The sequence below is a fragment of the Cherax quadricarinatus genome, chromosome 2 (genome assembly GCF_038502225.1).
Source record: "Cherax quadricarinatus isolate ZL_2023a chromosome 2, ASM3850222v1, whole genome shotgun sequence".
Classification (NCBI taxonomy): domain Eukaryota; kingdom Metazoa; phylum Arthropoda; class Malacostraca; order Decapoda; family Parastacidae; genus Cherax; species Cherax quadricarinatus.
The window spans coordinates 72,774,482-72,797,239 of NC_091293.1; positions in this window are offsets into that span (position 1 = coordinate 72,774,482).

Here is a 22,758-nt window from a genome sequence, read left to right on the forward strand (position 1 = left end):
TCGTCACACAACCTATTCAAATAATCATGTTACTGCTGACATACGTAATTTTTTTAAACATCAAATTTCTTTGTTGTAAACAAAATAAGTAAGAGGCTGCAGATTCTGTTAACAGTATTATACGACCATAATTACCTGTTCTGATACTTTTATATTATTGAGAGTATGTCAGCTTATTATTTATGTAAAGTTATAATATTGATGTATTAGGTTATGCTGCCTCTACAGCTCCCATTAACTGCCGGCAGAGGACGACAAGCCTCGTCGGAAAGACTTTTTTTATCAGTTTTTAAAATTTACTTGAATTTTTCTTTCTTTTACTTCATAATCTTCTTCATTTGTTTAGAATATAAGTTTTGCAACATTTTTTTTATAATATACTGAACACACATATGTGCATAAATAATGAATGATATGTACTACTGCATTGCTGCTACTTTTGTTGTTGCTAATGTTGGTTCTCTCGGTGATGTTTGGCCATATCTCGGTCCTAAATTCCTTGGTAACCATTATACAGGAGTACCTTAAACAAGAATAATGGATTGTCTGTGTCAACTTCTATATTTGTAGTAGTAGCAATTGTTATCATATTTACAGAGAACTTTGACGGCGTAAGACACTAGTTGTTTCTTCTATGGTGGTCATGTTAATGATCACGTCACTGCTTGTTGTTTCATTTGCCGTATTTATTGCCTTATCATTGAGTTTTTAAAATAATTACGTAAAAAATAATATAGCCTGTTATTTTGCATAAGAGTAACATTTTCAGTTATTCATACTTAAGAGTTTGTTTTATTACTCAGCATTAAGAGTTGTTAACATGATTCACGAAATTTGGAGTTTTGTGACTCTCTGATCGCGGGTTCTAACCCCACTCGTGGTATGGCTTCATTAAGAGTTAATGAGCCAGATTTGCTACAGTGAACATTGTTTATAAAATTCTCTTTTCATATTAACCTGTCAATTACGAATATATTCTTATAATTTATTTACATAGTCTAGGGTTTTTTTCAGTTTGGTTTACATCAGAGTTCATTTCAAAATACCGTCATAAAATTATTTCCATTAATGAATTAAATTTTAATAAAAACTTTGTAATGAATTTAATTTATCTTTTTGTGTTGGTGTTTTGATATTAACTCCTATGAGAGTAATTACTCTGGCTAATAAAGAATTTCTATCAGTGATACTTTTTAGTGTGCCATGTAGAGTTTTTGATGTCAATTCCATTTTTCTCTACCATGCGCAATCTTCGAGACGAGCCGAATATAATTTTTGACCTTTTGAAAGTAGTCAGCAGCGTTTAAATAGATATTACACTTTTTTTTGTTCGATATCTAATGAGCATAAAAAGCTAAATACCTACGAAAATATGTAGAAAGCCATTTCAGTGGAGCAATTTATTTTGACATTTATTATTTCTAAGGTAAGCACTCAGAACTTGTTATTTCTCTAATTCCTCAAAAAATCTGAATTTTTTAAAGATGTGAGAGGCCTGGTCACAGACCGGGCCGCTGGGGCGTTGACCCCCGGAACTCTCTCCAGGTAAACTCCAGGTTCGGATGGGACGGTGGATAACCAAAGGTAGCAGAGCAATTTGTTTCTCTGGCTGTTGTCGATATTAGTTATTTTATTATTTATGCTCCAGATCGCCAATTAATTCCTGTTTTTATTTATGATTATCGGTATGATTATCAAGTGTTGTAATTCATTAGTGCGATGATCTCAGTGTACTTTTAATGCTTTAGTATTATGATGATCTGGGGATACGGGGAACTTATCGAGGAATCATGTTGCATCAGACTGGCGTCTTTTCCTCAATTCTTCAAAGCGAAGATATAAAGTTGTTCTGTTTAACGGGACTGTAAAGCAGTGAACACAGATCGTGCACTCTGTCCATTTAAAGGAGACCTTCGATAACATGAAAATACTACTCAATGCAATATAATAGAGCACTCATCAATGGAATGACTATAGTGATCTCAAAGGCAATGATATGTTAACAGGCGTGGGAGGAAGGAACAAGAGGTAACAAGCTAACCTAGCCTAACCTAACCTAACCTAACGAAACCTAGCAGAATCATACCAAACGCAACGAAACCAAATCGAATCTTGGCTATTATTGAATGTTCATTCTCGACTGAACTCGGGTACTGCATTTTACGATGCTTACAACCTATCTACACCACGGAATGAATATGTATTTGTTATGCAAATTGTCATTTAGGGAAATATTAGGCTTTATTTGGGCTCGAATGTAACGTCAAGGTGTATCAAAGTGTATTAGTTTTTGAGTCAGTTGATGCGTAAGCAAAGATTTACCAGTTTCATTTCTGCTCATTACAGATTAAATTATATTTTATTACGTTAGGTAACGTTGGTTTACTTCAGTTAAGTTTTGCTAGATTTTTTCTCAATTATCTAGCATAAATGTATCTCCCAGCCCGGTCCCTGGACCCATTGTGTACCTCTGTAATCTGTAAATACCTTTGTAACTTGTCATGATTGTGACTAGACCTACCTGGAGTTCATTACCTTTGTAAATTGTGAGTTCATTACCTTTGTAAATTGTGAATTCATTACCTCTGTAACTTGCTCAGCTATCAAAACTTTGAGGCCCAGTCCCTGGACCCATTATGTACCTCTGTAATCTTTTGACTACCGCCCACTGGATGGGTATGGGATGCATAATAAACATATTAAACTAACTAACCTGGCAGAGGCAACTTAATATTGATCATTTTAAGTTAGAAATTATCGTCAAAATATTCTGAGGCCAACATTCTGTTATCCTAACATAATCTTACTTAAAACAGAAAATTCTAGATGAAATAGTCCTGAATCTGCAAACAAAAACCATTCCCAGCAAGAGGTTTGTAAGGCTTTGTGATATACCCCAAATGAAAAGCCAGGGTGTAATGAAAAATAAATAATTTTCGAAATAATTACCTTAAAATAAATATACAGAAGTCGTTTCCTGGCTGTCTTCAAGTGATAGCTTAGTAGGTTCCTTGCATCAATTCCTGATCAGCTAGGCCAGGGAACTCCAAACTGCGGCCACGTGCGGTCCGCCACAAGATTTTTCATGCAGCCCGTAGCAACTTGAAATATTTATAAATAGTAAAACTAATAAACATTCATTTTCAATCACTTCAGTCACTTAAAGTTTAAATTTGTTCAGTTTTTAGTTCTAAACTTTTCATTTTTCAGATATACCCTTCAGTTATGGAAGGAAAATGAACAGGGCAGAGCGAGTACTGCCTGTTTAATGAAGAATAGGGTGTAAAGTACTTTTTTGTACAAGCAGGTGATAAACCTTTTTGTGACGTATGCTACGAAACTAATGCAGTTTTGAATGAGTACAATGTACGTCGGCACTATGAGACCAAAGAAAAACCAAGTTATTTGCAATTCGCAGGAAGAGAGCATTTGGAAAAAAAAAATAAATCACTGCAACGCAGAAAAGATCTGAAAATGAAACTTTCACCAGGGTAATCGACACCATGCTTAACTCTTCTAGGGTAGGGTAGGTGCCTGAGCCCGAGCTTGCAGCTCACAAGACTGTCATTCCCATTAGCTCCCTTGGGACGGGGATGGCAGACCAGAGAGGCCTAGCTTCTCCCTACGAGCCCCGTGAGGACGGGGAATATGGCTACTCCTGGGGACAGTTGGTCCAAAAGATGAGGGGGTACTTGTGCCTCCTCCCACGGGAGACTTAGGTCTCAGACGCTCCCTAGACAGGGAGCCAAGGCCGGGCCACCATTGGAAAAGGCCCGGGCAGGGAGAATACTGGCGAAACAAGAAGAAAAATGACCAGGGTTTATGCGTTAGCTGAAAAGAGGGAAGCCATTCACCGATGGAGTGCATGACGGAAGCAGTGAAAGAGTTATACCCAGAAAAAATAAATATGTTCAAAATCCTCAGTCTTGAGCGAAATACTGTTGCTCGTAGAACTGAGGATATAAGAAGCAAAATATTTCATCAATCTGCAGACAGAGCACAAAATTTTCAGTTTTACTCTCTCGACTTAATGAATTATGTGAGCGACATATCACAGTTTCTAGTATTCATCCGTGGCGTCGACAATGAATTTAATGTCACAGAGGATTAGCATCAATGCATAGCATGCACATCACAAAAACCGGAGAAGACATCTTCAAAGAATTGCAAAAAACTGTATTAGAATATAACCTGCAGTCGAATAAACTGCAATGCGTGTGAATTGATAGAGGAAACAATGTGTCTTGGGTGAAGAAAGGTTTGGGTGGACAAATCACAAAAGTTTTTGAGGATGGTGGATTCTCAAAGCCCATGTTTATGAATTGCGTTATCCATCAGCTAGCATTGTGAGGAAGATATGTGGATATGTCATGTGTTCTGAAACCTGTTGTTTCAACAGTGAATTTCATTTGATCTCACGGGCTTTATCAGCGCCAGTTTTGTGATTATCTGAAAGAAACTGATTCTGATCTTGTTGACTTGCCTTATTATACAGCAGTTCGATGTCTTTGTGTGCAAATCTTCTATCATAGTTTGTTCAAAAAGGAAATTTATTCATTTCTCAAAGAGAAGAATAAACTTATTAAACGCTGACTGGCTTTGGATTATTATTATTATTATTATAATTAAACCCGGAGGATTATCAAAGCATTCAGCTTAATTCGGGGAACTGGAGCACAGACAATTCCCTAAATTCACCAACATCAAGGAACCTTCCTTGAGGGGACTGGCTTTGGAAATCGGCATTTTTTTGCAGACGTGACAAACCGTATGAATCAATTGAATCTGAAGTTTCAAGATGAAGCAAATTTGATTTGTGATCTATGCACACTTGTCAAGGGATTCAAGGCAAAACTGATACTATTTGAAGGACAGGTGAAAGTTTCTAACTTGGTTCATTTCCCATATTGTGAAAAATTTCATGAAGAAATTGAAGCAGAGTTTCCTTCTTCATTTGCAACAGAAATCATTAATAACTTACAAAAACAATTTCAGAAACGATTTTCTGATCTTGATGGAAAAATAGATGAAATAAAACTGTTTCAAAATCCATTCACAAGTCAGTTTCAAATGGAAATTAGTGATTTCCAATTAGATGACATACAGAAAGAAAAGTATAAAGAAGGAAATCTGATCCAATTTTATAAATCTTTACAGCCTGAACAGTTTCCAAATTTGAACTGATTTGTTTGTGGATTCTTATCAGTTTTTGGTACAACGTACCTTTGTGAACAAATATTTTCAAAAATAAAGTATGACAGGACCAAATATCACACAAATTTATCTGATGAGCATTTGAAGTCCATTCTGATAATTGGTCCCTTAAGCTTGAAACCCCAGTTCAGCAAAAAATAAAAATTAATAATAATAATAAAAAAAAAACTGTTGAGTCATTCCCATTAATCTTGTGCAAATTAATCTTGTGTCAGCATTTTTCATCTGCAGTTCAGACATAAGCCAATGTTCAGAGCACTGGCTTATGTCTGACATTTTTACTCATACATAATTTCTCAGTGTAAGCACAGTATTGTTTTTTTTTTTTCGTAATTGTCATATTTCTCTTTTGTTTTTAATCACATCATGCTGATTACAAAATGGATCCAAACAAAACTTATTTCAGCCATTTAAATTTTATTCATTCATTTACATTTATCTATTTATTTATAAGACTGAATTTTTTCTTTGGCCCACGAAAATGTGTAAAATATACGATGTAGTCCTCACAGTGTAAAGTTTGGAGGCACCTGAACCAGGGTGTAGTGCATAAGTTTGAGTCCGTGCGGCTGGTACCAACAACCTCGCATACTCCACGTATACTCCAGCCTTGTCGAGCAGGCCATCCGTCAGGAAGCTTGGTGTTGGAGTGGGCCGTAGGAACAGTGACCCTGGTAAGGTTTAGGTAAACCTAACCTAGCTTAACCCAACCTAATCTAGTTTGTTCGAACTTAACCTAATCTGATCGAACCTAACCTAGTCTAGTCTAACGAAATTTATTCCAATACAAAATAACATAGTGAACATATTCATTATAAATAGCGAATGTACAACAATTGATTTATGAATATTAAGTAAAAAATAAAAAGTTAGCGCTAGGAAGACAGGTTTTGCTTCTGCTACTGCTCTGCTTCCAAAGTAGATGGATAGATGGGTAGATGGATCTATAACTTCCTGACAAATAGAACACAAAGAGTAATAGTAAACAGTAAAGTCTGAGACGGCTGTAGTGAAAAGCTCTGTTCCACAAGGCACAGTATTCGTTCCGATCGTATTCCTCGTCCTCATATCTGACATAGAGATGTAGTCCATAGCATAGCTCCGTCTTCTTTTGCGGACGACACCCGAACTGCTATGACACCAACCAAATCTTTAAATGGGCAGCAGAAATCAATATGAAGTTCAGAGAAGAGAAATTTCAACTACTCGGATATGGAAAACTTGAGGAAATTAAAACTGTATCAGAGTATACAACAAATTCTAACCACACAATAGAGCGAAAAAGTGATGTGAAGGACCTGGGAGTGATAATGTCAGAGGATCTCACCTTCGCAGACCACAAAAATGTATCTACCTCAACTGCTAGAAAAATGATAGAATGGATAATGAGAACCTTCAAAACTAGGGACGCCAAGCCCATATGATTCTCTGCAAATTGCTTGCTCTCTCCAGGCTGGAATACTGCTGTACATTAACTGCCCCTTTCAAGACAGGCGAATTTGCTGACCTGGAGAATGTACAAAGAACATTCACGGCACACATAAGTACGACAAGGCACCTAAATTACTGGGAACGGTTGAAGTACCTTGATTCGCATTCCCTGGAATGCAGGCGAGAAAGATATATGATAATATACACTTGGATAATCCTAGAGGGATTAGTACCAAACTTGCAAACGAAAATTACTCCCTACGAAAGCAAAAGACTCGGCAGGAGATGCAACATTCCCTCATGAAGAGCAGGGGTGCCACGTGTACACTAACAGACAACACAATAAGTGTCAGGGAGCCAAGTCTGTTCAGCTGTCTCCCAGCATACATAAGGGGGATTATCAATAGACCCCTGGCTGTCTTCAAGAAGGCGCTAGACAGGCACCTAAAGTCAGTACCTGATCAGCCTGACTGTGGTTCTTACGTCGGTTTACATGCGACCAGCATGTAACAGCGCAACAGCGTAACAGCCTAGTTGATCAGACCCTAATCCACCACGAGGCCTGGTCTCAGATCGAGCCGCGGGGGGGGGGGCCTTGACCCTTAAACCCTCTCCAGATATACTCCAGGTAAATTTGTGGTTGCTGATGCTTCTACTGTTGCTGTTACCGCAGTTACTGCTTCAGCTATTGATGCTGTTGTTGGTGTTGTTGCTGTTACTGCTGATGCTGTTATTGGTGCTTTTACTGCTGCTGTTGGAGTTGATGTTCCTGCAAATCCTTTCACAATAAAATTTAAATTGTTATTATAGTTGTGTGTTAAACAATCCTTGCTTTTCTCAGTTTCTCATTTTACCCCGGCAATCGTTCCAGTTCGGCCCTCCTACTCGCTTCCGCTTCCACCAGCTCCCGCTACTTGACATTACTCTCTTCCACACAGGACACTGAGAGGATGTTGGTGTAAATGTCGTGCCGAATAGGTAAAACTGGTCAATTAGCAAAAACTCATTTAAAATTAAGTCCTTTCTAAAATTTTCTCTTATACGTTTAAAGATATATTTTTTCATTAATGTTTATGTACAAATTTATAATTTTGCACCAAAAGAATCTTAGAAAACTTACCTAACCTTACTATAACACGCGCAATTTATTTTAGCTTAACCCAACTAAATATATTTTAAATACGTTTACAATAATTTAATACTAAACAAACACAATCAAATATATTTTTTTCGTTAGGTTCAGAATGATTTTGGCGAAATTATTGCATACACAAATTTTCACTTGTCCTATATGGCAAGATGAGCGTTGCTATTTAAGCGAAGTTCGCAAGTTCTGCCTATTAGGCACGACATAAATAATCTGAGAAGCTGTTTTAATCTCTTTTTAAGATATTAAAGTATTCTTGACTGGTGGTAAACAGGTTACATGCAGCCTTAATGACTCTTGTGCAATAGATAAACTTGGGAGCCTCTTTAACCAACCAACTGCACACAAACCAGTGAGTTTATACACAGTAAGCCAGCGGCCGCTATTTTAATCACTAGCCAAGGGCCACTGACTACCCAACTTCAACGTGTCTCTAGACCTTGAGATTTATCATCGTCCCGCGCCCTAACCAATGAGCAGTCACTACTGAATTGGTTATATCATAACAGAATCGAGTCAAGGTTTTCCCGAGACAAATAAACTTTCAACAACATCACTGTAAATCTCCGTATAGCGACATTTTCATAAATTTTACTTCCTCTGTGAGTGATATAATCCCGAAAGATGGTCTTTGTCGCGTAATAGTAACTCCAGCTCTGCTAGAAGAATCTCTTTATCTCATAGCTGCTGAATTCATAGTGAAATTAGCTGACGATATTAGCATCGTGTTCATGAAATCTATCACTTCAAGGCAGCACATTTCAGGATCTCACATACGCAACTCATCCTGTGTGACGGAATGTGAAAGGGTAGGGCAACTAATTTTTGTTCCGACCGCATAGCACAGACTGACAACATACTGCGAGTGTTTCACAAATGAAACTATCATATAGACTTGAATTACAACACACTGCAAGTGTTCTCACCGTGTTACAATTGCATAGAACAATACTCTGCAGGTGTCCTCACTATGTAGCTTTCATACAGAATAGGATAACAGCTCAATGTTTTTCATGTAGGTTTTTTTCAGTAACATAAAAGAACATAGTGCAGTATCTCACTGGCTTCACCTACACATGTATGATTCCCCGCTACAATATTCATCACAGTATTTACACACGAGCAACACAGCAAATAACAAGCTAGTTTGGTATTTAAAGCTATTAAAATTTCAGGACTAATTTGAATAATAGCTTGAAATAAAGGCTAGGTGACCTGTGCATATTTGTGATGCATATCAACCCCGGTTAAACAAGAGCCAAGTATTGCTCACACCGGATATTGATGTCGAGTGACGTTTGCGAATGATACACAGCCTAGCTATAATATTTCGTGCCTGATGATCCTAACTCGTCGAATAGGCTGAACTACCGTTAAAAATATACTTTCCAAAAAATTGTTTTGCAGAATGAAAAATAATTTCTTTTCAATGACAATGATATCAAGATATAAATATTTTTATTTTTGGACCAAACTTAACTCAGAAACCTCATCTAACCTACTTTAAACTAGCATTTTCTTTTTAGCTAAACTGTGTTATGTATAACATAGGTCAGCTTAAATGTATTAGATATTCCTTCAAATCAATTATATATTTTTTTTCGTTATGTACATAATGATTTCCGTTGAATTATAACAAAAAGAAAAAGACTTTCTTTCCTAATAGACCAAACTCGGCGACTCGGCTTAAATGACACACACACACACACACACACACACACACACACACACACACACACACACACACACACACACACACACACACACACACACACACACACACACATACACACACACACACACACACACACACACACACACACACACACACACACACACACACATATATATATATATATATATATATATATATATATATATATATATATAATGTATATATATATATATATATATGTGTGTGTGTGTGTGTGTGTGTGTGTGTGTGTGTGTGTGTGTCGTGCCGAATAGTTAAAATCGGTCAATTAGTAAGAACTCATTAAAAATAAGTCCTTTCTAAAATTTTCTCTTATGCTTCTGTAACGTGTTTCCTTCTAGTGTTCGATAATCCCCGTAGATAACATTCGGCCTGGTCTACCTGATGTATTCTTGGATACAATCTATGCATGGTATATCGTAGGTTCCTTGTATGTTTTGTGTAACTGAATGCTTGTGTTTCTCGGAAAAGAGAATCCCTAGTTTGTTGATATAGAAAGTAATTATGTTGGATACTTCGTTAAGTCAACTGAATGTCATTTGGTGGTAGCGTAGCATGAGTTGAGATTTGCTGGTTGAAGTTGAGTTTTTTTTTTTGTGCGAACTGAGATTTTGCAATAGTTGATATTAGCTTTCTTTTCTTCTTGTTTTATAAACCAGTTAGGGTTTTCTAATCTGGAGAATTTTGAGGATTTTGTTTTCTTGGTCCAATTTTGAGGGGCTGCATATCCTGAGTGCAAGTAAAAACAGGATTGATATGATGCTCTTTTTAATCTTCACTGAATGGTGATTAGAAATGAACATAGTTCTCGTGTGAGCTGGCTTCCTATGAACTGATAATTCCATCAATATGTGTTAAAAACCATGATATCACTCAATCCTGTTTAAAGCTTCTTTATACCCTAAGCTGAGTCTCGCTATCCAAATCATTTTTTTTACTCCTTTAATTAGTCTACTACCTACTCAGTACATTTGTTGCATGTGCCTGACTACCCTATTATATGTTTTTTTTTCTAAATCCATAAATGCAACGAGCGGTTCCATTCCTTTTCCCAAACATTGTTCATTTATATGCTTTAATGTAAACCCTTGGTCTACAACATCTCCTACCCTTCCTAAAGCCTTCTTGCTCCTCTGTAATCCTATTATCTGTCTTACCTCTATTTCTTCCAATAAAAACTCTACCATACACTTTACCCGGAACACTCCAAATGCTTATTCCCCCTATAATTCTTACACTCTCTTTTATTCCCCTTTCCTTGTACAATCCCTGGGTAGCGTCCCCCTTTTCATGCAGATTACCGAACAAATACACCTATCATTCCAAAACTACATCCCAATTTGTTTTTAGCATTTCTGTCTTAATTCCATGTACACTAACTGCTTTACCACCTTATATTCTACCTCTGCCTCATGCACTTCCCATACACCCACATCTGACTCTCCCTCACTTCTGTGTATTAAACATCCTTGCCCAACATTGCCTAGTGTTGTCTGGTGGTGTTGCTGTCACTGGTTGTTATGATTCTCCTTTGTGTGGTGGTGATGGTGCCACCGCACTGATACTGTGTGGCCTTGTTGGTTTCATTCACTAAAATGACACTGATGGACTGATAGATGAATATGACATGTTGAACACGTGGGCAGTTTTACTAGTGTGACGTATCACGAATCATTTATTGTATCAGTGCAATGTAGCATTTAATCCTGGAGATGGAGGAAGACTTCAAGTAATATGAGGTAATCACTTCCTCATCTTCTGTAAATCTGTAGTAGACTGGACCGCTTGAGGAAATAATTTAAGGTGATGCACATTCGTCTCATTAATCAACTCATCGGTTTTTACATATTAGTAATATAAAACAATGTTTGGACTGGTAGTGATGGTATCACTGGTTATATTAACTACCTTCGCCACACTAAGATAACAGGTTGTGCAGCTTTAAGCATTAATGACTGTGTCATCTGTTACAGAAAAGACCCTCATGGAAGCTTTTTGTGATAGTGACTGGAAAGTTAATTGCCCCTTACATTGCTTATGCTTATATTACTCCCACCTGTTGTAAGTATCTCGTCTCATCTGATGGCGTCTCCCGAAATTAATGATTATTGTATATGTATTAATGTGTTAACTTGTGCGTTTTGCCTCGTAGCAGCTTTTATCATTTATTCTCTTCCTCCTCTTCCCCCTTCTTCCGCTTCCTCTTCCTCTTCCTTGTCCCCTCTTCCTATTTTTCCTGTTTTATTTCTTCCTAGTCCTCTGTATCTTCCTGCTGCTGCTGTTCCTCTTCTTCCTTCTCTTGCTCCCCTTCCTATTGCTTCTCCTCCTGCATCTTCTGTTGCCTCTCTTCCTCCTACTCCATCTTTTCCGTCTCCTTTTTTTTATCACTTTCCTTCGAACATTAACTCTGCCCGCATTCCTCTTAAGGCATCCCTCTTCCAGCATCCCTCTTCCAGTATCCTTCTTCCAGCACTCTCATTCCAACTTCTCTATTTCAACGTCGCTCTCCCAGCATCCCTTTTTCAAACATCTGTTTTCCAGCATTCCTCTCCCAACATCTCTCGTCGAACATCTCTCCTCCAGCATTTCTCTTCTAGCATCACTCTTCCACGATCACACTTCCAGCATTCCTTTCACGCAGGTATACTGGAAATAGAACATTTAGGGAGCGTTCCCCACAGCCCTCCGTCTATCTCACCATCCTTTCTTTCACTTCTTCCTCTCTTATCGCCATTCTTTTCCTCTTTTTTTCTTCCTCTGCTTCCGTCCATCTCCCGCTTTCCTCTCCCAATATCTCTTCTTTAATTCCCTCTCCTTTATCTACCCCTTCAAAATTTCGTTTTTATTCCTTCTTCCTTTCTTTTTCATTTTCTTCCTGCATCATTTCTTTCTTCTCTCTCTTTCTGTATATCCCTTCCTTTATTCGCCTCCCTCCATTTTTCCCATTCCTTCTTCCCCTTCCTCCGTCATCTCTTTTTACCCCTTACCCCTCCTCTCCTTCCTTTACTTTCCACACAGGCCCCGCTGGAGTGTGAGTGGTTGCAGTGTGTATCGTGCACTGTTGCTCAGCACAGAATGTCGGGGCAATTTGTGTTAAAATACTACGTTTTGTTCCCACTATGTAACTAACATGTAGAATGAGGTCTTCAGGTCGCTTGTTCTATCTAGGCTGGAATATTGCTGCACACTAACAGCACCTTTCAAGGCAGGTGAAATTCCTGACCTAGCAATTGTACAGAGAACCTTCTAGGCACGGATAACTGCGATAAAACACCTTAGTTACTGGGAACACTTGAAGTTCCTCAACCTGTACTCCCTACAACGCAGGTGGGAGAGATACATGATTATATACACTTGGAAAATCCTAGAGGAATTAGTACCAAACTTGCACACGAAAATCACTCCCTACGAAAGCAAAAGACTCGGCAGACGATGCAACATGCCCCAATGAAAAGCAGGGGCGCCACTAGCATAATAAGAGACAACATAATAAGTGTCAGGGGCCCAAGACTATTCAACTGCCTCCCAGCACACATAAGGGGAATTACCAATAGACCCCTGGCTGTCTTCAAGCAGGCACTGGACAGGCACCTAAAGTCAGTACCTGACCAGCCGGGTTGTGGTTCGTACGTTGGATTGCGTGCGGCCAGCAGTAACAGCCTGGCTGATCAGGCCCAGATCCACCATGAGGCCTAGTCACAGACCGGGCCGCGGGGGAGTTGACCCCAGGAACTCTCTCCAGGTATACTCCAGCACAATGGGAGATATCCAATTATACTAAATAATAAAAAAAATATGATTGTCAATAGTAGCATCAGATGTCTCTTCCTCTTGAGAGAATAAGACTCATTCAGTCACTGGTCGACTGGCTTGGTGCCGAGTCCGACACCTCCAGACAAGGAGAGATATTCTGTTTCTTTTCAGTTGGCATGTTATTCACCCGATAAACTTCAAGCGAAGAGACTAGTATTGCAACTGTTTAATTGGTTTGTTACCGACTCAGTAACCGTAAAGGAAGATATTCGTTTTGCAGTTGGTTAACTGAAATCATCTCGATACAGCTGAGTTATTTTGATACGGATTAGCTGAGGCCTCTGGATCAAGGAAGTCGATAAATGAACTTTAATTTTTATTCGAATTTAGTTATTCCCGAAGTGGTACGATATGGATGCCTCATATTTTTCTCAAAATTTTCAACGATTGTGCATGGTATTGTGGCTAGATTCATGCATCTACTTGCATGTACTGGTTTCTTACTGCAAAACTTATACTAATCATTTTCAAATTTCGTTACTGTGGAATAACTCCTCGCATTGGTTGCAAAGTGTCAACACCATCTCAGACCGGAAAAAAAGAGGAGCGAATGCAATATAATGCAATTCTTTGCTGATAACGCTTGTCCACCACAGTGGGCTTTATCAGGACTTCCAGCAAGCGTGCGTGAGCGTGTTAGATAGGAGCGAATGCAGACAAATGGTTTTTAGGACTTGACGTGCTGTTGGAGTGTGAGCAAGGTAACTTTTATGAAGGGATTCAAGGAAACCAGTAGGCCGGACTTGATTCCTGGAGATGGGAAGTACAGTTTCTGCCCTCTGAAGGAGGGGTGTTAATGTAGCAGTTTTGTAACTGTAGTGTAAGCACGTCTTTGGCAAGACAGTGATGGAGTGAGTGATGATGAAAGTTTTTCTTTTTCGGGCAACCCTGCCTAGGTGGGAAACGGCCGATGTGTTAATAATAATTAAAAAAGCATATATGAGATTTTATGAAGCCAACTGTGTGAGTGAAAAGTTGTCAATAAAGGAACGCATTAAGCTGGTGCATCTTATAAAAGGGAGGGCAGGCACCTTTTGGACTTTGAGTATATAGGTACAAATTTACCAGTTTACTGACACAGTAAATAAAATTGTAATTGTTGTATTCTGTGCGGTAATTCCAAATGCTTCTTCAAGCCGTTATCGAATTTTGAGCGCTGGTGAGCTATTCTCAACGGATACTTTGTCATTATTTTCCTTTTTTTTATTATTGACACATCGGCCGTCTCCCACCAAGGTATGGTGGCACGAAAAAGAAAAACTTTCATCATCATTCACTTCATCACTGTCTTGCCAGAGGAGCGCTTACACTACAGTTATAAAACTGCAACATTAATATTCCTCCTTCAGAGTGCAGACACTCAAGTCCGGCCTACCGGTTTCCCTGAATCCATTCATAAATGTTACCTTGCTCACACTCCAACAGCACGTTAAGTCCTAAAAACCATTTGTCTACATTCACTCGTATCTAACATACGCATGCTTGCTCGAAAAAACCATACCACGGGTGGGGTTTGCTGTAAGTCGCACACAAAACCTCCTTTACCCCCTCCCTCCAACCTTTAATAGGCCGACCCCTTACCCCGTCTTCCCTCCACCACAGATTTATACACTCACAGAGTCATTCTATTTTGTTCAGTCCTCTCTACATGTCAGAACCACCTGATCAACCCCTCCTCAGCCCTCTCGATAATAGTTTTGGTAATCCCGCACCTCCTCTTAATTTCCAAACTACGAATTCTCTGCATTACATTCACTTAGACATGACATCTCCACTACCTCCAGCCTTCTCCTTGTTGCAACTTTCACCACCCATGCTTGATACCCATATATGAGCATTGGAATAACTGTACTTTCATACATTCCCTCTTTACTTTCATGGACAAAGTTCTTTGTCTCCACAGACTCCTAAGTGTACCGCTCACCTTTTTCCTCTCATCAGTTCCATGATTCACCTCATGTTTCATAGACCCATCTGCTGACTCGTCCACTCCTAAATATCTGAATACATTAACCTCCTCCATACCCTCTCCCTCCAACCTGATATCCAGTCTTTCGTCACCTAATTTCTTTTTGTTATCCTCATCAGCTTACTCTTTCCTATATCCACTTTTAATTTTCTGCTTTTACATACCCTACCAAACTCACCCACCACCCTCTGCAACTTCTCTTCAGTTTTCTTTTGCATAAGTTTTAATTTGAAAAATTGTTTAATGCAATGATCTCAGGAGGTTTTTGATCGTCTTCAGACCTTAAATGAAAAGTTTAACACCACCTACCTGAAGGCTGGCTGCCTTGGACCAAAACTTCTAGCGTTAGCTGGACGCCAAGGTATTGGACCAGAGAGGCACGGTGAATAGAGCACTCCATACCTTGTTTCGAGGTTGAGAGGTTCGAGTCTTCTTCGACCTGTGAATATAAGAACATAAGAAAGAAAGAACACTGCAACAGGCCTACTGGTCCATTCGAGGCAGGTCCAATTCTCCCACCTAGTCAGGTCACTCAAGTTTACTTAAAGGAGGAGCACGGCGTCTGACCTAGTAGCACAAGCTAGTCAGGTTCAACTCACACCCACCCACACCCACTCATGTACTTATCCAACCTAATTTTAAATCTACACAACGTCTTTAGACCACTAGACCACTCGACCACACAATCCTTAACAATGGTGAATCCAGCCAAGCTAGATGTTGTACACACCATCGAAGGACATACGGTGGTGTGGACGCCTCTAAGCTAATTTCATTCTACTCCCTGTTTGTGTACGAGCTCAACAAGCAGTATATTATATTATTGTACCCACGGAACAAGTGGTATTGATCAATAGGAACATTGCACTAGCCAAGGAGTCGAACCCATGCTGTTTTGGCCCTTCCACTTGTTCCGTGGGTACAATAATATAATATACTGCTTGTTGAGCTAGTACACAAACAGGAAGTAGAATGAAACTAGCTCAGAGGCGTCCACACCACCGTATGTCCTTTGACGGTGGGTACAACATCTAGCTTGGCTGGATGCACCATTGTTAAGGATTGTGTGCTCAAATGGTCTAAAGCGTCATGCGTTTTCGCTCACCATGAGGTGGGTCAAAACGACAAGAGTTCGAATCCTCGGCTAGTCGCAGTGTTGTTATTGATCAATACCACTTGTTCTGTGGGTACAAATATATATATATATATATATAATATATATATATATATATATATATATATATATATATATATATATATATATATATATATATTATTGTAACCACGAACGAGTGGTATTGAATCAAAAACAACACTGCGACTAGCCGAGGATTCGAACTCTTGTCGTTTTGACCCACCTCATGGTGAGCGAAAATCACATGACGCTCTAATCCACAGGACCACGCAATCCTACAAGAATCAAGCACCCGGCAGAGCTACATGTTTTACCTTGATCCGAAGACATACTTTGGTGTCGGTGCCTCTGAGCTAATTTCATTGTAATCCCCGTTTGGTGTACTAGCCTTCACGAGCAGTATATAAATATTATTGTAACCATAAACGAGTAGTATTGAATCAACAATAACACTGCGATCAGCCGAGCATTCGAACCCATGTCATTTTGGCCCACCTCAAGGTGAGAGAAAGTCACATGATGCTCTAACCCACAGGAGCACGCAACCCTACAAGAATCAAGCACCCGGCAGAGCTACATGTTTTACCATGTTCGTCCGATTGAATTCTACACATTAGCTTCACATCGTCTGCAAAGAGGGACACTTCTGAGTCTATCACTTCCATCATATCATTCACACATACTAGAAACAGCACCTATCCTATGACTGACCCCTATAGAACCCCGCTCGTCACAGGCGCCAACTCTGACAACTCATCGTGTATCATGACACACTGTTGCCTTCCTGTCAGGTATTCTCTCATCCACTGCAGTGCCTTCCCTGATAAACCTGCTTAGTACTAAAACTTTTTCACTAATCTCATGTGTGGAAGAGTGTCAAAAAGCCTTACAATCCAGGAAAATGCAGTCTACTCACCCCTCTCTCTTTCTCTCTCTCTCTCTCTTTCTCTCTCTCTCTCTTTCTCTCTCTCTCTCTTTCTCTCTCTCTTTCTCTCTCTCTCTCTTGTTTTACCGCCGTCACCTCGTCACAGAACTGCAGTAGGTTTGTGACAAAGGATTTCCCGTCCCTGAAATAGTGCTGGTTTTCATAAATAAGCTCATTTATTTCTAGGTTCTCCACCACTCTTCTCATAATCTTCTCCATGATTTTACATACTATACATGTCAGTGACACTAGTTTATAGTGTAGTGCTGCGTGTGTGTCTCCTTTCTTAAAAATTAGGACTATATTTGCTGTCTTCCATACCTCAAGTAGTCGCCCAGTTTCGATAAGTGTGTTGAAGGTTGTTATTAGTTATACAAAGAGCGTCTCTGATCCCTCTCTCAGGCCCGGAGAGAGATGTTGTCCGGCCCCATCACCTTTTAGGTATCTAGTTCACGTAGCAGCCCCTTCACCTCCTTCTCGGTTGTATTTATTGTGTCCAGCTCTTGATGATGTGTGTGTGTGTGCTTGTATGTATGCATGCATGTGCGCGCGCGCGCGCGCGCGCGCGTGTGTGTGTGTGTGTGTGTGTGTGTGTGTGTGTGTGTGTGTGTGTGTGTGTGCGTGTGTGTGTGTGTATGTGTTTGTGTACTCACCTATTTGTACTCACCTATTTGTGGTTGCAGGGGTCGAGTCACAGCTCCTGGCCCCGCCTCTTCACCGGTTGCTACTGGGCCCCCTCTCTCCCCGCTCCATGAGCTTTATCAAACCTCGTCTTAAAACTGTGTATGGTTCCTGCCTCCACTACGTCATTTTCTAGGCTATTCCACTGCCTGACAACTCTATGACTGAAGAAATACTTCCTAATATCTCTCTGACTCATTTGTATCTTCAACTTCCAATTGTGGCCTCTTGTTTCTGTGTCCCCTCCATGGAACATCCTGTCTTTGTCCACCTTGTCTATTCCACGCAGTATTTTATATGTCGTTATCATGTCTCCCCTGACCCTCCTGTCCTCCAGTGTCGTCAGGCCGATTTCCCTTAATCTTTCTTCATAGGACATTCCCCTTAGCTCTGGAACTAACCTTGTCGCAAACCTTTGTACTTTCTCTAGTTTCTTGACGTGCTTTATCAAGTGCGGTTTCCAAACAGGTGCTGCATACTCCAGTATGGGCCTGACATACACGGTGTACAGTGTCTTGAACGATTCTTTACTAAGGTATCGGAATGCTGTTCTCAGGTTTGCCAGGCGCCCATATGCTGCAGCAGTTGTCTGATTGATGTGTGCTTCCGGAGACATGCTCGGTGTTATACTCACCCCAAGATCTTTCTCCTTGAGTGAGGTTTGCAGTCTTTGGCCACCTAGCCTATACTCTGTCTGTGGTCTTCTGTGCCCTTCCCCTATCTTCATGACTTTGCATTTGGCATGATTAAATTCGAGAAGCCATTTGCTGGACCAGGTGTCCAGTCTGTCCAGGTCTCTTTGAAGTCCTGCCTGGTCCTCATCAGATTTAATTCTCCTCATTAACTTCACATCATCTGCAAACAGGGACACTTCTGAGTCTAACCCTTCCATCATGTCGTTCACATATACCAAAAATAGCACTGGTCCTAGGACCGACCCCTGTGGGACCCCGCTCGTCACAGGTGCCCACTGTGATACATCATTACATACCATGACTCGTTGTTGCCTCCCTGTCAGGTATTCTCTGATCCATTGCAGTGCCCTTCCTGTTATATGCGCCTGATGCTCTAGCTTCTGCACTAATCTCTTGTGAGGAACTGTGTCAAAGGCCTTCTTGCAGTCCAAGAAGATCCAATCAACCCACCCATCTCTCTCGTGTCTTACTTCTGTTATTTTATCATAAAACTCCAGAAGGTTTGTGACACAGGATTTGTCTTCCATGAATCCGTGCTGGTTGGCATTTATACTCTTGTTCCGTTCCAGGTGCTCCACCACTCTCCTCCTGATAATCTTCTCCATGTGTGTGTGTGTGTGTGTCTGTGTGTGTGTATGTGTGTGTGTATGTGTGTGTGTGTGTGTGTGTGTGTGTGTGTGTGTGTGTGTGTGTGTGTGTGTGTGTGTGTGTGTGTGTGTACTCACCTATTTGTACTCACCTCTTTGTGGTTGCAGGGGTCGATTCATAGCTCCTGGCCCCGCCTCTTCACTGATTGCTACTAGGTCCTCTCTCTCCCTGCTCCATGAGCTTCATCATACCTCACCTTAAAACTATGTATGGTTCCCGCCTCCACTACTTCACTTTCTAGGATATTCCACGGCTTGACTACTTTATGACTGAAGAAATACTTCCTAACATCCCTTTGATTCATCTGAGTCTTCAACTTCCAATTGTGACCTCTTGTGTCTGTGTCCCATCTCTGTCTTTGTCCACCTCGTCTATTCTGCGCAGTATTTTATATGTCGTTATCATGTCTCCCCTGACCCTCCTGGCCTCCAGTGTCGTCAGGCCGATTTCCCTCAACCTTTCTTCGTAGGACAATCCCCGTAGCTCTGGGACTAGTCTTGTTGCAAACCTTTGCACTTTCTCTAATTTCTTGACGTGCTTGACTAGGTGTGGATTCCAAACTGGTGCTGCATACTCCAGTATGGGCCTGACGTAAATGGTATACAGAGTCTTGAACGAATCCTTACTGAGGTATCGGAACGCTATCTGTAGGTTTGCCAGGCGCCCGTATGCTGCAGCAGTTATCTGATTGATGTGCGCCTCAAGAGATATGCTATGTGTTATACTCACCCCCAGATCTTTTTCCTTGAGTGAGGTTTGCAGACTTTGGCCATCTAAACTATATTGTGTCTGCGGTCTTCTTTGCCCTTCCCCAATCTTCATGTGTGTGTGTGTGTGTATGTGTTTGTGTGAGTGTCTCCATATGTACTCACCTGTTTGTGGTTGTAGGGGTCGAAACTCAGCTCCTGGAACCGCCTCTTCACTGATCGCTACTAGGTCCTCTCTCTCCTTGCTCCATGAGCTTTATCATTCCTCGTCTTCAAGCTATGTATAGTTCCTGTCTCCACTACATCACTTGTTAGACTATTCTACTTCCTGACAACTCTATGACTGAAGGAATACTTCCTAACATCCCTGAGATTCATGTGAGTCTTCAACTTCCAATTGTGACCCCTTGTTTCTGTGTCCCATCTCTAGAACATCCTGTCTCTGTCCACCTTTTCTATTCCACACAGTATTTTGTATGTCGTTAACATGTCTCGTCTAACCCTCCTGTCCTCTAGTGTCGTCAGGCCGGTTTCCGTCAACCTTCCTTCATAGGACATTCCCTTTAGCTCTGGTACTATCCTTGTTGCAAACCTTCGTTCTTTCTCTAATTTCTTGACGTGATTGACCAGGTGTGGGTTCCAAACTGTTGGTGCATACTCCAGTATGGTCCTGCCATACACGAAGTAGTGTTTTGAACGATTCCTTGCTGAGGTATCGGAACGCTATTCTCAGGTTTGCCAGGCGCCCATATGCTGCAGCAGTTATCTGGCTGATGCGTGCTTCCGGTGAGGTGCTTGGTATTATACTCACCCCAAGATCTTTCTCCTTGAACGAGGTTTGCAATCTTTGGCCACCTACCCTATACTCTGTTTGCGGTCTTCTTTACCCTTCCCCGATCTTCATGACTTTGCATTTGGCGGACAGGCTGGACCACGCGTCCAGCCTGTCTAGGTCTTACTTTGTAGTCCAGCCTCATCCTCATCTGATTTGATTCTCCTCATTAACTTCACATCATCTGCGAACAGGGACACTTCTGAGTCTATCCCTTCCATCATGTCATTCACATATACCAAAAATAGCAATGGTCCTAGGACTGACCCCTGTGGGACCCCTCTCGTCTCAGGTGCCCACTGTGATACCTCATTACGTACCATGACTCGTTGTTGCCTCCCTGTCAGGTATTCTCTGAGCCATTGCAGTGCCCTTCCTATTATACGCGCCTGATCCTCCAGCTTCTGCATTGATCTTTTGTGAGCAACTGTGTCGAAGGCCTTCCTGCAGTCCAGGAAAATGCAATCCACCCACCTTTCTCTCTCGTGTCTTACTTCTTTTACCTTGTCATAAAACTCCAGAAAGTTTGTGACACAGGATTTGCCTTCCATGAATCCATGCTGGTTGTCAGTTATAATCTTGTTACGTTCCAGGTGCTCCACCACTCTCCTCCTGATAATCTTCTTCATGACTTTGCATATTATACATGTTATCGTGGGGGTTCTTAAATGGAGATATCGAGAGTTGAAGGTAGACACACTTGTTGGATGGTAACGATATATTGTCAGACTGTGATGATGGGAAATGGAGCCCAGCCTCTGCCTGTCCTAGCCTGTGTCAAACGCCGACTGAGAGGGAGGCAGAGGTACGAACGTACACATGCGCATCCCGTGACGTCACACAAACAGTCACAGGCCTAGGGATCTCCTATCTAAAGCACATGGATGATACTGATATGCTATACAACACAGGGATCAGCAACTATGCTGACAATGTCAGAGACACTGGTCTGTAGTCTAGTTCCTCGTTTCTGTCTCCTTTTTTTTAAAAATGGGAACTACATTTGCCGTCTTCCATATCTCAGGTAGTTGCCCAGTTTCAAGAGATGCATTGAAGATTGTGGTTAGGGGCACACACCGTGTCTCTGCTCCTTCTCTAGGGACCCACGGGGAGATGTCCGGTCCCATCACCTTTGAGGTATCAAGGTCACTTAGCAGCTTCTGCACCTCCTCGTCCGTTGTTTGTATGTCATCCAACACTTGTTGGTAAATTCCCTGTTGATGTTCCCCTCTGTGCTGTCCTCCCAGAGCCTTTCCTGTCTCTACTGTAAAAACTTCCTTAAATCTCCTGTTTAGCTACTCACATACCTCCTGATCGTTTCTTGTGAGTTCCCCACCTTCTGTCCTCAGCCTGATCACCTGGTCTTTGACTGTTGTGTTCCTCCTGATGTGGCTATACAACAGTTTCTGGTCAGACTTGACTTTCGATGCTGTTATTTTTATAGTGTCGCTGGGCCTCCCTCCTTACCTGTGCATACTCGTTCCTGGCTCTGCGACTAGTCTCCTTATTTTCATGTGTTCTATGCCTTCTGTACTTTTTACATTCTCTATTGCCTTTAGTTTTTGCCTCCTTACACCGTCGGGTGAACCAGGGGTTCGTTCTGGTCTTAGCATTATTTCTGTTGCCCTTGGGAATAAACCTTTCCTCTGCCTCCTTGCATTTTGTTGTTACGTATTCCAACATTTCGTTTACTGACTTTGCTACCATTTCTCTATCCCCCTGAACGTCCTGCAGAAAGTTCCTCAAACCTATGTAGTCCCCTCTTTTATAGTCTGTTTTTTTCCTTTCAACTCCTGTTACCCTCTCCACCTGTAACTCTACTATGTATTCAAAGCACAGAACTATGT